This window comes from Vitis vinifera, chromosome 13, assembly GCF_030704535.1.
Source record: "Vitis vinifera cultivar Pinot Noir 40024 chromosome 13, ASM3070453v1".
NCBI classification, from domain to species: Eukaryota; Viridiplantae; Streptophyta; class Magnoliopsida; order Vitales; family Vitaceae; genus Vitis; species Vitis vinifera.
Window position 1 is genome coordinate 23,436,500 of NC_081817.1, and position 16,935 is coordinate 23,453,434.

General features: G+C 27.6%; 1 non-coding gene across 1 annotated transcript; it reads right to left on the reverse strand.

Moving 5' to 3' along the window:
• Positions 1-5,670: 5,670 nt before the first annotated feature.
• Positions 5,671-5,763, reverse strand: TRNAY-GUA (transfer RNA tyrosine (anticodon GUA)). Its single transcript has 2 exons — positions 5,727-5,763; positions 5,671-5,706 (listed from the first exon to the last, which is right to left on the reverse strand). It is a non-coding gene; the product is annotated as a tRNA-Tyr (tRNA).
• Positions 5,764-16,935: the final 11,172 nt, after the last annotated feature.

Sequence of the window (16,935 nt, forward strand, 5' to 3'; positions counted from 1 at the left end):
GCTCATGGGATGACCAATTAAGGCTAAGTCATCAATGACACCTTTAATCTTAGTCATATAGTCTGAGACCCACTTTCGTAGTCCACATCAAAGAGGTGAGTAGCGTTAGCATCCGTGTGTTGGATCTGTTGGCATAGCTTGTTTGAAGCTTGTCCCAGGCAGTTGCTGATGTTTGACAATTATTGATAGTGGGACCAATGGCGATGTGAACTGTGGCTTGTATACCAAGGAGGACAAGCCGATCTTGTCGGAGCCATAGGTGGTACGCAGAATCGACTGGTGGTGGACAAGGATGTGAGCCATCAACAAAACCAAGGAGATCGTAGCCAAACAACAGGTTGGTCATCTGAGATTTCCATGAGGCATAGTTGGCTCCATCTTTCGCTAATTTGAAGGGGATCTGAGAGGAGGCATTGAGGGATATCAGATTAGTACCAACAATAGTAGTGTTACCTGACATGGTGGTGTGCCTAATGGTTGGTGTGGTAGCTGGGTTCTGAGGAGGAGCTAGCTGAGTTTCCTGTGAGGAAGTTGAGCGTGGAGAAGAAGGATTGGACATGGAAAAATAACAAGGAGTCAAGGCAGATCTGGGTGAAGAAAGAAGAATAAGTTAACGGAGTGATTGGAATTTTTAAGAATGAGATAGGAATTGAACGAGTAGAAGAAACGAAAGGGATGTTTTTGAGACAGCTAGGGCTCTGATACCATATTGAATATTAGAGATAAATATTAAAGGCTCTTATTATTCATAACAAACTCAAGTAATATATATACAAAGAGATAGCAGTAGTGGCCTACAAATATGGAGATAAAACAGGACACTAACAGCCACATAATAATGCACAATATACACGATCTGCAATTAACTAAGTAAAGGAGCACCACTAAAGGAGAGTGGTGCTAATATATAGCCTAAAATTACGTTCTATCAATACCTTTGATTTGTATACTGATCTTTTGCCAAGCTCAATATATACTTAGGAGTAGTTAGAATGAGATTTTTTTAATCACTTCTATAGTACTATTGCTAGTACGGTTGAACTCATCAATCCTCGCCAAGGGAAAGATGATTCTTCAATGAGGATATGTTAATTAAAAAACTCGATCATATGGAATTAGGATTTTTCAATGCTAATTACTAATCGTATAGTAAGCATGAGCTGGAGATCCCAGTCAACTGTTGGAACAAATTCACTTTATCATGCTCAAGATAATTAATGGATACCACGCCAATATCTTATTGATCATTGGGAAAACTTAAATATGTATGACTTTCTGGGACTTACAATAAAGAAGCCTAACAAAAATAATTTTGTTCTGCAACTTCATCAATCACTCTGAAAACATAAGATTTACGCAAGGGGAATGGGCTCAATCAGCATCGACAGTATGCCATCCTTAGTTTCACGATCTTGAACAGCATACCGATCACCATACAAGTACGCACTTTGAGCCATCCTGCCAAGGTTCATCGCAACTCCAATAAAAGTTTGCGAGAAAGGAGAATCCACAAGCCGTTCTTTGTTCATCTTCTTCCATGACTCCCCGACCAAATATTTAATGTGCTGACGGGCCTCTTCTTCAGAAGCCCAGGTCTGATGCATGTGGCATTGAATTGACTTAGGAATGCACATCACCTCTTTTTAACTCATCCTGTAGAGGCAAATTAAGGAAATGAAGAGTAAATTGTCATTACAACAATTTTTATTGGAATAAAGTAGAGGGGGAGAGGGTGGCTTGCTTACAGATGATGTTTGAAGATCATCTGAAAGGTGCAAAACCAATGCTGATCCACGGATCACATCCGAGAACTTCGCAATGTATTCCATTGCCTCCTTTGTTATTCGATTTGCAGCAGAGAAATAAAGATGACCTAGTATAACAGGAACTGATAATGAAGTTGATCCATTTCAAATGCATTCTTCTAGGGTTGGTGTGTATCCACTGTGGTACCACCTTGCCTCCACTAAGAAACCTTTACATAAATCTGCCCACTGAAGAATTTAGAATACATAAACTCATGAGTGAAGGACATATGAAGAACGCATGGAAATTTTTATTGCATTTGAACTAAGAAAGACGAGGAGTTTATGATTGAGAAAATACCATCTTTCTAAGATATGGAATGACATTGTAACCTCGTTCCTTAAGAACTTCATAAGCCGTTTCATTAATGGAGTTGACCAGAGCAAGGAAGCATTTCTTCATATATTCTGGAAGTTGATCCATTGCATTGATATCCCACCTGACCATGCAAACAAAATTAATATTTGAACGTAAAAATCACAGATAACTGAGAAAAATGTTAAAGTATATGTTTTAACCTGTCAACAGCATCTGTAAAGACTTCGAGTTCATCAAAGTACCATACAGATCATAAACTACTTTCAAGCGAGGAACAGCAAAATATTACAGATGCTGCATCCTGGGTTATGACCTTATCCCGTCGCTTAACAGTGATTACACTTCTCATTACTTTTATTGACATTGTTCGCATATTATTGATATCATTTTTGGTTCTTACCAATGAATACATCGTTCTATTTACAAGGAGAGATATATGAAAGGCAGCTAGACAAACTAAAGAGAGATGTGAATATTATGCTAGTTGGTAAAGAAGGAAAACCTTTACACCAATTTGAGCTAATCGGTCTCTTGCAAAGGCTAGGAGTGTCTTACCATTTTGAGTGGAAGAAGTATCTTGTTCAATATTACCTCAACCGGTAAAAGTGAGTTTTGATTCATTAATTTGAAAATATATAAGAAAGAAACCTTAACTTTTATAATCAATTTTATCTTCCTTTATTTAAAAATATATCCACTTTGATAATTATTTTCTAATGTTACCTTTTTATTTTATAATATTAAAAAAATTATCAAAATATTAATTTATCATTTTAATTTGATAAAAATATCTTACAAATAAATATATTATAAATTTTTTATTTATATAATATAAAATACAAATCATTTTGAAAAAATTCTCTAACATCGTCAAGTGATAAACAAAATGTTTCTAATTTTTTAATTAATAATAATTTTATATCCTATGTTATATGAATCCACTCATCTTCCCATTTTTTTCTTAATAAAATTGAATAAAAATTTTGTTAGTTGACATCAACAATAAAATAAGAAATTTTAAAAATTAAAAATATAATTAAAACCAGAAATCTTCTAATTTTAAAAGATAAAATATTGACTTTCCAACTCTTTCTTAAATCAATAGTTTCTATTAATGTGATTTACTGAAGTGATATTTAATATTTTATTTTTATATTTTTATATTTAATATTGACTTTAAAGTTTTTTTTAGTTTTAATTAGAATTTTAATTTTTAAAATTTCTTATTTTATAGATCTCAAATTAGTTCTTACAATTTAAAAAAAAAAATTGTCAATTAGTGTAATTAACCTAACAAGTAAAATGTCATTTTAAGAAATAATTATTTGATTTATGAAAAAGTACATGTATTTTAAAATATAATAATAAAATTGATTTATAAAAGTTAAGGTTCATTTTTCTATATTTTTTCAAATTAATAAGTTAAAACAACTTTTCCTTTCTCTATTTCATTTTCAAGATGATGAGATACTCCTACCCTTTGCAAGAGATCGATTAGCTCAAGTTGGTGTAAAGATTTTCCTTTTTCACCAACTAGCATAATATTCACATCTCTCTTTAGCTTGTCCATAGTCTTTTATATCTCTCCTTGTAAATAGAACAAAGTATTCATTAGTAAGAACCAAAAATGATATTAATAATATGCTAACAATGACAATAAAAGCAACGAGCTAGAAGTGTGATCATTTTTAAGTGGCAGGATAATAATGTCATAACCTCATATGCAACATTTATTTGCTATTCCCCGCTTGATAGTTCAAGTTCATCCATGCAGAGTTCATTTAATCATGATTCTATGAAGCGTTTTTAGTTTAAAAAGTATTTTTGAAGAAAATTAAATATTTGATAAATTTTAGAAAATATTTTCAAAAATCTAAGAACTCACTTAAAGTGTTTTTGAAGAAACACTTGATATGTGATTATCTTAAAACGCTTTCAACAAAACACTTTTACTAAAACATTTTAAATAGAAATTGTCAAATGCACTCTTAGTCACAGCCATGCATGCACTTGATTCTTAGAGGAGAAATGCCGCTGTTGAAGAATAGCCTGCTACCAGAGAAAGTTAGACTCAGGATTGCAGCAAGCATGTGAAGAGCCATTGATGATGAAGTTTGTAAGAACACTGTTAAAAATTTCTGAATGATGCTTTAAGTGGATATCAACTTCACACCTATATATAGCATTCCAACCCTCAGAAGAACAAGTTAAAATATAGGGGGTTATTGGCATTTTGCTAACCAAGACTCAAGCTCCTTTTGTATTGCTTTGGCTGAACTGTCTCAATCACAGACTAAATGGGATTTATACACCCTTCTTAAAGTTCTCTTTATGAAATTGGACTCTATTCCAAACCTGTCATAAGGCACATCTAGATTTGAGAGGATATGGAAATTGTGTTTCGGTAAAATGTGCTGCACACACCCTATTTGAGGGAGGAGAGATGTATGTGTCAATTTCTTTAGTCTGATAAACAAGTTAAGTTTATAGAATGACAGACTGATTCTTTGAATCCCTTTCTTTCTTAAGACTTCCTCAACCCCATTCCTACACAAAAACAAAGAAATAACATAGAAGGAGTTAAAATCCAATTCATCCCAAGTGGCTCATGCGTTGTCTTTATTAGGCTGGCCCTTGTCTCTTTGTTTCTCCTCTTTTCTGACAATAAGCAATATTGATCAATTCAGTGAACATAAATAGAATTAATTTACTACCCATTAGTCCACAATCAAAAGTGAAATTCAACACCACCAAGGCACAAAATCCAAGTTGCAAGATAATTACACATGCTGTATTTTTTATTTTCTTCATATCTCTTCTATTTTCTTCCAATCAAATTCTTTCTAGTGTCTATTTGAAGCAAGAAATAATATAAAACTCTAATAATAGTTTCCTTAAAGAAGGTTTGAGTTCCATAGAACAACCTAATAATTTCTTTAAAGCGAGTTTGAATTCCATTAGGTCATGGTCCCCAACATGTAGATACATTATTAGTCTTAGAAAACCCTAATAATTTCTATATTTGATTGTCGAAAAAAAGTATTAAGAAAAGAAAAAAAATATCGAGGACAATAATTTTTTTAAGTTTGATTATACTATAAAAAATATTTAAAAAATCAAATATAATTAAAGTCAATATATATATATATATAAATTATTTAATCTTTATAATAAAAATGAACTGAAAGTAATATATAAAAATAATTTATTGATTTTAAATTTATTTTTTATTTTCCTTCGCTCTCTCTTTTCCTCTACTTTTTTTCTCTATTTTCTTTTCTTTGCACTCTCCAAAATTTCAGAACCAAACATAACCATCATGTTTCATACTAGCCAATCCAATTCTTCGAGGCACCGGAGCATACACATTGGAACATGGTTTTTCAAAGCATGAGCATTTGAGTCAGGACTGGATTCAAGACAACGAAGCTGGGGGTGTTCAAGCTGGGGCTGGAATTGCGTTTTGTCTTATTCAAATTCATTCAAAGAAAGAAGACCAACCAAAAAAGACAAAGAAAGAAAGAAGTTAACAAAAGAAAAAGCTAATCCGACCTGCCGGATTCGAACCAGCGACCTAAGGATTACCGTTGGATCTACACCCACTACAGTCCTCCGCTCTACCAACTGAGCTAAGGTCGGATTTTGTTAATCTGCTATCTGAGGCATTGTAACACTTAAAAATTGTGGACTAAAGACTATATGCCCTTTTCACCTTTGGATTTGTTTGAGAATCGATAAATCCTTATATCTATAGTTTAATAAAAAAATAAATACAAAAATTCCAAAATCAAAATGGGAATTCTACCACATGCAACCAAACCTTTTTGTCTTGAAATTTATTTGAATCCCAGCAAAATTAAATTTAGATTTCTATGGATTCGTGGTTCAAAAAATGAAAACAATGATACTAAAACCATAAAATTTGGGTTATATTTATATTTAGTACAAATTTTTAAAATTCAATCTTTTATTGCACAACAAAACTGAAATATATTCGATTCTAATGAATTTTTGTAATTAAAACCTCATAACATAATTTAAACTCTTCTAAATATCCATTAGAATCAACAATTCTAATTCATTTTAAAAAGCAAAAAATTAGAATTTAATACTACTTTTCCAATTTAAAATAAAATATTCATAAGTTAATATCAATAATAAAACACATGTTTAATTCACAAATCCATAAATCTGAATATACATTAAATAGAAACAAATGTTAACTTAATTTTCTAATATTTTCATAGCAATCAAATGTAATTGGAAAGTCTAATCATTACCTAATTGCCAATTTTCTAATTAATATTTTGAAGCATCTAGAAATATGTGTTTACTATTTTTTTTTTCTTTTCAAATGATTAGTTTTCAAATTAAATTAAAATATATATATATATATATATATATGACAATTAATTTTATTTGTATTTTTAGCATGAAAAAAAATATCATTCCACATTAAAAAATGAATAAAAACAAACAATTTAACGTTTAATAATATTTGATCATTAATAATTAAAAAAAAACTAATGGTTTAAATACTTAATGATATTCAAATTTTTTTAGATTTAAGTGAAATTCAAGTGTATTCATATTTTAAATAAAAAATAAACACTACCCATGTTCTATGAGAGGTGAATACAGTTTCATTTAAGTGAGATTTTAATCCATTCAGACATTATAAAATAAGTTGATTGATTTTAATTAAATTGAAAATCGATTAAATCAAGGTTATGACTTAGTTAGCACAAGTGTTAAATTTGGTTATTACTTTAATTAAGTCTTAAAAATTAGATACTATCATATATTTAGGTGAGGTCAATGCAATAGGACGAAGAGTTTAGCACTTAATTTGCATTAAGTGTCGAAACTATAACATATCATAGTTTTAATTTCGAGGAGTTGGGTTTGTTTTTAGGCTTTAGGCTTTAATTGGATTCTCCATTTGAGTTTAGGCCTGATTTTGGGTTGATGTGCTTTACTCTTTGTGTTGTAATTTTCTTCCTTTGGGCTTGGGCCTTTAGACCATAGCATTTGAGCTTCTATTATTCATATTGGGCTTGGACATTAGATATTCAATTGGGCCTTTATCTATTCAATTTTTGGGCCTAGTTTTTTTTCTCTTGGGTCTAGACTCTTTTGATAAATTGTAAAACTTTTTAAAATTAAAATAAAGTTAAAATTATTTTGTAATATAACTTTTCTAAAATTGATACACGATCAAGGACAACCAAATTTTAGAAGACTTCTTGTGGGGAGTTTAGATTGTGTCTCTCAAACAACTATTTAAAGACTACTATCTTCTTTAAATTAAAAAATATTGAGGGCAAATTGAAACAAAAGATGCCCACGAGAAAGGAAAATAAAATATTGGAAGTAGAAAATGTCATTTTTGATATACAATTCTCTTGATGTTAAATCAGACCATGTTTGGGAATGATAGAAAGGAAATATTTTCCAATGGGAAAATTTTTATTAGAATATTACTTTGAAAAAAAATTACCAAAGAAAATTAAAGATTTAGAAGACTAATTTCGAGTCCCACCTTATACACATGACAACGCATAAACATGTTTCATCTTAAGGGGGGAAATGTGTGAACAAAAAAATTGATGGACTATATTCCTACTAAATTAATCATCAAAATTATGAATGCTCAATTCAAAAAATTTGAATTCCATAGGTGATATGGATCAAATTTAGGAATATGAAATTCAATTCGCAATGTTCCATCTATGAATAAAAGTGATTATTTTCAATTCAAATACGATTTGAAAGTTAAAGCATGAAAATATATCAAGGGCTAGCACATGCTCTTCACCACATTGAAAGGTCAACTAAATCATTATGGGGATGTAAAAGATTGAAACATGCACAAGACGTCTCTTAATTTTGTAAAAGCAAAGAAAAAATCATACACATGCTTCCTACTAAGAATGAAAATATCGATAATCATGAATATATCAGTACTTGGATTTTACGAATATATTAGAGATATATCAACGGATATTTTGATACAAAATATCGATAGACCAAAATTCATCGAAACTTATGAAAATGTAAGAAAAAAATTTCAAAAATGAAATTAGAAGTATAATAGATATTTTAAAGTTGTTTTATTGAAGAAATTAATATATGTATGATATGATTTGTGATATTAAATTTAATTATATAGTGTCGACTAATAAGAAATATGAATTTTGTAAACGTGTACTCATTATAAAATTAAATTATTACAAATATACTAATTATGTCATTTAAATATATTACTATGTTAAGTTAATTTACTTATCTCTATTGAAAATATATTAATTAATTGTAAAAATGTACTAATTTAAATTCAATGTTATACTAATTTAAAAATGTACTAAGTTAATTTATTCTCAATATACTATTATTACACTTGAATATCAAAATAAAATAAAATTATTAATTTAAAACTAAATTGTTGCAAATGTACTAATTATGTTATTTAAAAATATTGATAATTTTATTTATGATTTTATATTTGTTTTATGTTTAATTAGTATACAAAATAAATTATAAAATAATTAAAATTAAATTATTTATAATAATTTAATTTTTTTTACTGATTTTTCACCGATATATCTAATATATCTTCGAAATTTCAGCGATTTTTTTCCCATTTATGGCCGATATTTTGTTTGTATCACCTATATATCCGTGATTACCGATATATTGTCGATATATCGCCCATATTTACTGATATTTACCAATATTTCCATTAGACGATATATCGACAATATATCTCGATATTTTCGTAATATCGTCCTTGCTCCCTACCATCTTCAAAGATCAACAAAGTCACTTGGGAATAAGTCATGTTAGACCCTCTATTAAACTTCCATAAAAAAATATAAATAAAAAATATAAAAAATCTTATATCATTATCCTTTGGATCATGATCTCAACAATCAAATTAAAGGAAAATATTATTTTGTAAAGAATATTATCACAAAATATTGTACCTCCCATTATTTTAATACAAACAATTGTCTTGATATATTTTTCTTGTTAGTTATGATGTTAAATATAATATTATTTATTCAATGACCTAATTAAATCTTTCAATTATAAATACTCAGTCATTTAAATTCATTTATTATAACCTTCATAAATCATAGAGTGCAATATTTCAATAGGATATTTGAAAATAATAGTATGACTAAATGAGACATCATCTTTAAATAAACTCCGATAATAACTCCTAATTTTGTGATATAGTACATCTAGGGATAATAACAAGGCAGGTTTGGGACGGGCTCCCCCTATCCCATTCTCGTCCCAAAATATATAATTATTTTCCATCCTTGTCCCAAACCAGGGGTGGGGTGGGGTTTGTGGTCCTGTTCTTGTTTTCAAATAACCATTAAAATCTCATCCATGGCCCATCCCTACCTGTGTATGTCTTTTCCCACACTTTCTCGGAAATCAAACATAACATAGAGAAAAAAAAAATGATTACGGATTATGGAGTTGTTAAATTCTAAATAGCACATAAACGAAATCTATGTGAAATGTAAAATTTGAAAATAAATACGAAAGTAAAAATTATCATAAAAATGATTATGAATTTCAAACTAGGGTTAAAGCAAAGAATTTTTTTTTTTTACAATTAATGAGTTAATAAAAGGTAGATAAAAAACATAAAATCATTCATTGTTTTCATGCATGTGAAGCCACTAAATCAAATCGGTTTGGCTTTGACAATAACAAATTACATGGAGATTTCAGGTAAGAACAAGAAAGAGGAATTCGAGCTAATAAAACCTAGAAATTTAGGGTTTTTTTTTTAACTTGAAAACAAGAAATCCAAACAAAACCAAAGCTTTTAGACCTCAGATTTTGGTACTTTAGGTGAGCTTTGACTTCATTTTTTTCATATTTCAAGAAGGCAGAAAATGAAGCTAGAGGGGTTGTCTTCTCCACAAGTTGTGAGCCCTATCTCCTTTCTCTCCTAACGACTCAAAATTTGAGATAGAAATTTTTTGAGTTGGGAAAATCAATCCGAGAGCTAGGCATTTGAGAACAGTAAGAAGGGGAGATTTTTGTGTTGAAGGGGAGTAATTGTAAGGAAGAGATAGGAAACAGATATTAATTTATAGGTGGAGTTTTTTGGTATTTTGTAAGATATAAAGGGTAAACTTGTAATTTTATATCCGGGGTGGGGCAAGGCGGGGCAGATTATTACAAAACCCGCCTCGAACTTGATTCGGGTTTTAAAAATTAAGCCCAAACTCGTCCCATCCCCGATTACTGTGCTCTTATACCTGTCCTAACAAGGGCGGACCGGGCCAGGTGACCCAACAAACCCGCGAAATTGCCATCCCTAAGTACATCACATTTCAAAAGGCAATAATCACAAAATTGATAAAATCATAGGTTAAGTTAGTTCCATGATCTTGACCAATTCTTATAACACAAGCAACATGCAATCTAATTTGTTACATAGTAAAACATGTGTGAATTCTCATTTTTATCCTTTTTACATAATTGATCTACTATCCTAAAATAAAGAGCTTGAATTCTACTAGCAAACTTTGAGATATTTTTGAGTAATTTAGATCATTAAAATATTTGGGATGTATTTGGTTTTTTGCATTGAACAAATAAAATACAATAAGTAAATAAATAAAAAAGGAAAAAAAAATGAATGAATTCATTTGAATTGGTTATAAGAACAAAGAATAAGAATTATTTTTTGAATAGAACATGGGTGATTTGGACATATAAGTTAAAATAATTATCAAAATATAAAATAATTTTATTAAGAAATAATTCTTTTTGAACACTTTTACTTCTTTATTTTGTTTGTCTTTAAAAATATAATCTTTCCACTTATTTTATTTATTTCACACAATAACACATTCATCCGTTCATTTATTTTTTCCCTTGTCCATAACTATTTTATCTCTCAAATAACCCATTCTCGTTCTAATTAAGGTTAATTTAAGAAAAACCAGCAACAAAAAAACCCAACCAAAAATCTCAAAAAAAGAAAAAAAAAAAACTTAAAAATCCCACAAAAAAAAGAAAAAAGAAAAAAAGAGAGCAAAAGATCACTACAAAAGCCTTAACAAAAAGTAAAGCAAAAATTTGAAAGATCTTGATAAAAAAAAAAAAAAAAAAAAGAGAAAACTGTGATTGATTTTTATCTATATATAAGATTGAACTTCATTGAAAAATTCACTAGAAGAAGGGAGAGGGCATGGAGAGAACTGAGTACAGAAAATGAGAGAGACGAGATATTTATAAGTAATTTGAGTCATGAATGGTATTATATGTGTTCTAAAATATTATACATATTTATAATTTTTGAGGTCAAAATGATAATAATAATAATAATAATTGTTTCAATAAAATATGCTCAAAATATTTGGTTCTATTTATTAAATAAAGAAATGATAATAAATGAAAGAAAAATTAATAAGAGGATGTTTAATAAATGATGATTAAATGTTCTAATACCAACTTAAATAACTGAATTTATTTAATAAAAGATATTTAATTAATCATTTAAAACTAAACACTAACACCAGAAGTAGGTGATTTTTTTTTTTAAATCTAATAATTTTTTATTTTACATTTATATTTTTAAAAATAAATATTTTATTGTTTAAGCCATTTTTTTTTTTTTTACGAAATTTATGTTTTTTTTTAAAATCAAAAATTGGTTCTCTGACTTCATGATGAGGAGATATAAAAAATACTCTATGCTCATTGCTAAAATTTTGACAAATTCTTATAACTCAACTAACATGTAAGTAACCATCTCCAAACTATCCAATTACATAAATATATAAGCAAATATACAAAATGGCAAAAGGTTTCAATTTTTAGTTTTAGATTCTTATAGCTAGTATAAGATAAACTAGTGCTAATCTTTTGCTAATTTTTAGCCTTTTCCATGGAAGAAATAATAACAATAAATACTTTTGAATTTATTAATTTTATCTTTGAAATGCTTGGCCCAATAATTTTGATATTTTCAAAAGTTTGACTAAATTCAAAAGGATTACCTTTCACTTTTTCTTTTTTTTTTTTCCCAACTTGTATAAATCACTTTAGAAAATAAAGTTTGACTTAATGCAATATTATTTTCAAAATAAATTGATGTTGAAAAAGGACGTATTTTGGGCCATAGTTTTTGTGTACCATGATGATAACTTCTAATTTTGTCATTAAGTACATCATCTTTTCTTGCATATTATTATGATAACTCCTAATTTCTTCACATGCTATATCGTATTTCAAAGAATTCCTAGTTATACCTTCTTAATATGGTACGCCATTAACTTTCACAATTTATCTACATGTTACAATATTTTTGCTAATTTTTACCTTTTTCCATGGAAGAAATAATAATAAGAATATGTTTTTTTCATGTTCTAATTGTACCTTTGAAATGCTTTGCACGATAATTTTGATATTTTGAAAAGTTTGACTAAATTCAAAAGGATTACCTTTCCCTTTTTTTTTTCCAACTTGTATAAATCACTTTAGAAAATAAAGTTTGACTTAATGCAACATTATTTTCAAAATAAATTGATGTTGAAAAGGACATATTTTGGGCCATAGTTTTTGTGTACCATGATGATAACTCCTAATTTTGCCATTAAGTACATCATCTTTTCTTGCATATTATTATGATAACTCCTAATTTCTTCATATGTTATATCGTATTTCAAAGAATTCCTAGTTATACCTTCTTAATACGGTACACCATTAACTTTCACAATTTATCTACATGTTACAATATTTTTGCTAATTTTTACCTTTTTCCATGGAAGAAATAATAATAATAATATGTTTTTTTCATGTTCTAATTGTACCTTTGAAATGCTTTGCACGATAATTTTGATATTTTTAAAAGTTTGACTAAATTCAAAAGGATTACCTTTCACTTTTTTTTTTTTCCAACTTGTATAAATCACTTTAGAAAATAAAGTTTGACTTAATGCAACATTATTTTCAAAATAAATTGATGTTGAAAAGGACATATTTTGGGCCATAGTTTTTGTGTACCATGATGATAACTCCTAATTTTGTCATTAAGTACATCATCTTTTCTTGCATATTATTATGATAACTCCTAATTTCTTCATATGCTATGTAGTATTTCAAAGAATTCCTAGTTATACCTTCTTAATACGGTACGCCATTAACTTTTATAATTTATCTACATGTTACAATATTTTTGCTAATTTTTACCTTTTTCCATAGAAGAAATAATAATAATAATAATATGCTTTTTTCATGTTCTAATTGTACCTTTGAAATGTTTTGCACGATAATTTTGATATTTTTAAAAGTTTGACTAAATTCAAAAGGATTACCTTTCACTTTTTTTTTTTCCAACTTGTATAAATCACTTTAGAAAATAAAGTTTGACTTAATGCAACATTATTTTCAAAATAAATTGATGTTGAAAAGGACGTATTTTGGGCCATAGTTTTTGTGTACCATGATGATAACTCCTAATTTTGTCATTAAGTACATCATCTTTTCTTGCATATTATTATGATAACTCCTAATTTCTTCATATGCTATATCGCATTTCAAAGAATTCCTAGTTATACCTTCTTAATACGGTATGCCATTAACTTTCACAATTTATTTACATGTTACAATATTTTTGCTAATTTTTACCTTTTTCCATGGAAGAAATAATAATAATAATTTGTTTTTTTCATGTTCTAATTGTACCTTTGAAATGCTTTGCACGATAATTTTGATATTTTCAAAAGTTTGACTAAATTCAAATACATTACTTTTTATTTTATTTTTTTCAACTCATATAAATCACTTTAGAAAATAAAGTGTGACTTAATGCAACATTATTTTCAAAATAATTATTTGCTTTTGAAAAGGACATATTCTGGGCCTTAGTTTTTGTATACCATGATGATAACTCCTAATTTCTTCATATGGTATATTGCATTTAAAAGAATTCCTAGTTGTACCTTCTTGATAGGGTATGTCATTAACTTTTACAATCTATCCACGTGTTACAATATTTTTGCTATTTTTTTACCTTTTTCCATGGGAGAAAAAATAATAATGTGCTTTTGGATCTTCTAATTGTATCTTTGAAATGCTTCTCTCAATAATTTTGATATTTTCAAAAGTTTTATTTCATTCAAATAGACTATTTTTCACTTTTTTTTTTCAACTCATATAAATCACTTTAGAAAATAAAATGTGACTCAATGTAACATTATTTTCAAAATAAATTGTTCTTCAAAAAGATAGATGTTTTGGGGTTTAGTTTTTGTGTACCATAATAGTAACTCCTAATTTCTTCATATGGTATATCATATTTCCTTACATACTCTAATGATAACTCTTAATTTCTTCATATGGTGCATCACTTTTCAAAGGAATTCCTAATTTTGTCATTAAGTACATCATCTTTCCTTGCATATTATTATGATAACTCCTAATTTCTTCATATGCTATATTGTATTTCAAAGATCTCCTAGTTGTACCTGCTTAATACGATACACTATTAACTTTCACAATTTATCTACATGTTACAATATTTTTGCTAATTTTTATCTTTTTCTGAGGAAGAAATAATAATAATATGCTTTTTTCATGTTCTAATTGTACCTTTGAAATGCTTTGCACGATAATTTTGATATTTTCAAAAGTTTGACTAAATTCAAATACATTACTTTTCATTTTATTTTTTTCAACTCATGTAAATCACTTTAGAAAATAAAGTGTGACTTAATGCAACATTATTTTCAAAATAATTATTTTCTCTTGAAAAAGACATATTTTGGGCCTTAGTTTTTGTATACCATGATGATAACTCCTAATTTTGTCATATGGTACATCATATTACCTTGCATATTTTCATGATAACTCCTAATTTCTTCATATGGTATATCGCATTTCAAATAATTCCTAATTGTACCTTCTTAATAGGGTATGCCATTAACTTTCACAATCTATCCATGTGTTACAATATTTTTGCTAATTTTTACCTTTTTCCATGGAAGAAACAATAATAATATGCTTTTGGATCTTCTAATTGTATTTTTGAAATGCTTCTTTCAATAATTTTGATATTTTCAAAAGTTTTATTTAATTCAAATAAACTATTTTTCACTTTTTTTTCAACTCATATAAATCACTTTAGAAAATAAAATGTGACTCAGTGTAACATTATTTTCAAAATAAATTGTTCTTCAAAAAGATAGATATTTTGGGGTTTAGTTTTTGTGTACCATAATAGTAACTCCTAATTTCTTTATATGGTATATCATATTTCCTTACATCTTATAATGATGACTCATAATTTCTTCATATGGTATATCGTATTTCCTTACATACTCTAATGATAACTCTTAATTTCTTCATATGGTACATCACTTTTCAAATGAATTCCTAACCGCATGTTCTTAATAGCGTACACAACTTTTGTATTTCTTTGCATATAGTGATGAAAGCTCTTAATTTCTTTATATGATACATCAATTCTCAAAAGAATTTCTAATTGCATGCTCTTGATTATATCATTCTTATAATGAAGATTTTGAAGTTAAATAAAAGAGTATTGGGTATAAAATTTTTAAATACTTATACTCATTTTTGAAATAAAGAATGTTTAAAACATAATTAGAAGCAACGATAACAATAATTTTTATAACTTTAATAATAACATGCAAAATTGTGTGATAAAGTTAAGATTAACCACTCCACTCAAATAGTGCATTTTTTAGTCTCTTAATAAGGTATTAAAATCAACAATGTTTTCATAATTGGATCGGTTACTAAATTGAAAAAGTTTCTAGTTCATGATTCATTGGTTGGATTGATGATTGAATCACGATTAAATAGATAACATTCTAAATATATAATTTATATATTATTTAATGAATAAAATGATTCAAATCAAAATTCAAAAATTTAAAATCATAAATATAAAATCACAAATTTAAGTATCAAAATTTATTTGAAAGTCAGAAATACATTTGATAATAAAAAATCTATTTTAAAATAGGATATTTATTTTAAAATTAGAAAATTATTTTAAATAAAAAAATTTTATTTTTATTTTAAAATAAGAAATTTATTTTAAAATGATATGATGATTCAAATCAAAATTCATAAATTTAAAAATTAAAATCATAAATATTAAATCACATATTTAAAAAATAATAATTTGAAAAATTAGAAATTAAAAATGATACAAACATAAAATAAAATAACTAATTGCATCAAAAAACAAACATTGAAATAATGAACAAGGGAGGTTGGAGGGCACTTACAACTATTGGAGTCATTGGGGTCTTGTTGTTCGTCAACATTGTTGTTCGTCAACATCGTTATTGCAGAAACTGTTGCCTAATCGTTCAATTCATAGAGAACCACCTAGTTCATCAAGTTCACCAATTCGATTTCTAATTCCATTGATTTGAGGGTGGTTCAACAACTAAACAACTCAAAAGGGTAGACCAAATTGGAATGGTTGTTGGTCGAATCGGTAGGACCAACATGATTTGTTCGACCCAATTTTTAAAACATTGGTATATAATGATGAGGTTTTCAAAAAATGTTAAATAATTAGTTTAAAGTTATATTTGTAAAAGGAATCATTTTTATATTTAAGTTGTTTTATTATCAAATTCACCACTTAAACCTAAGATTATACCAAATATTTTTCTATTTTAATAATTTAGGTTGCTTGATGAAATGCATGAACTTTATGTACACGAGTGTGAATCAATTCAAATAAAAATAATATCCTTAAGTGCTTAATAATAGTTTGACATTCATTTTTCT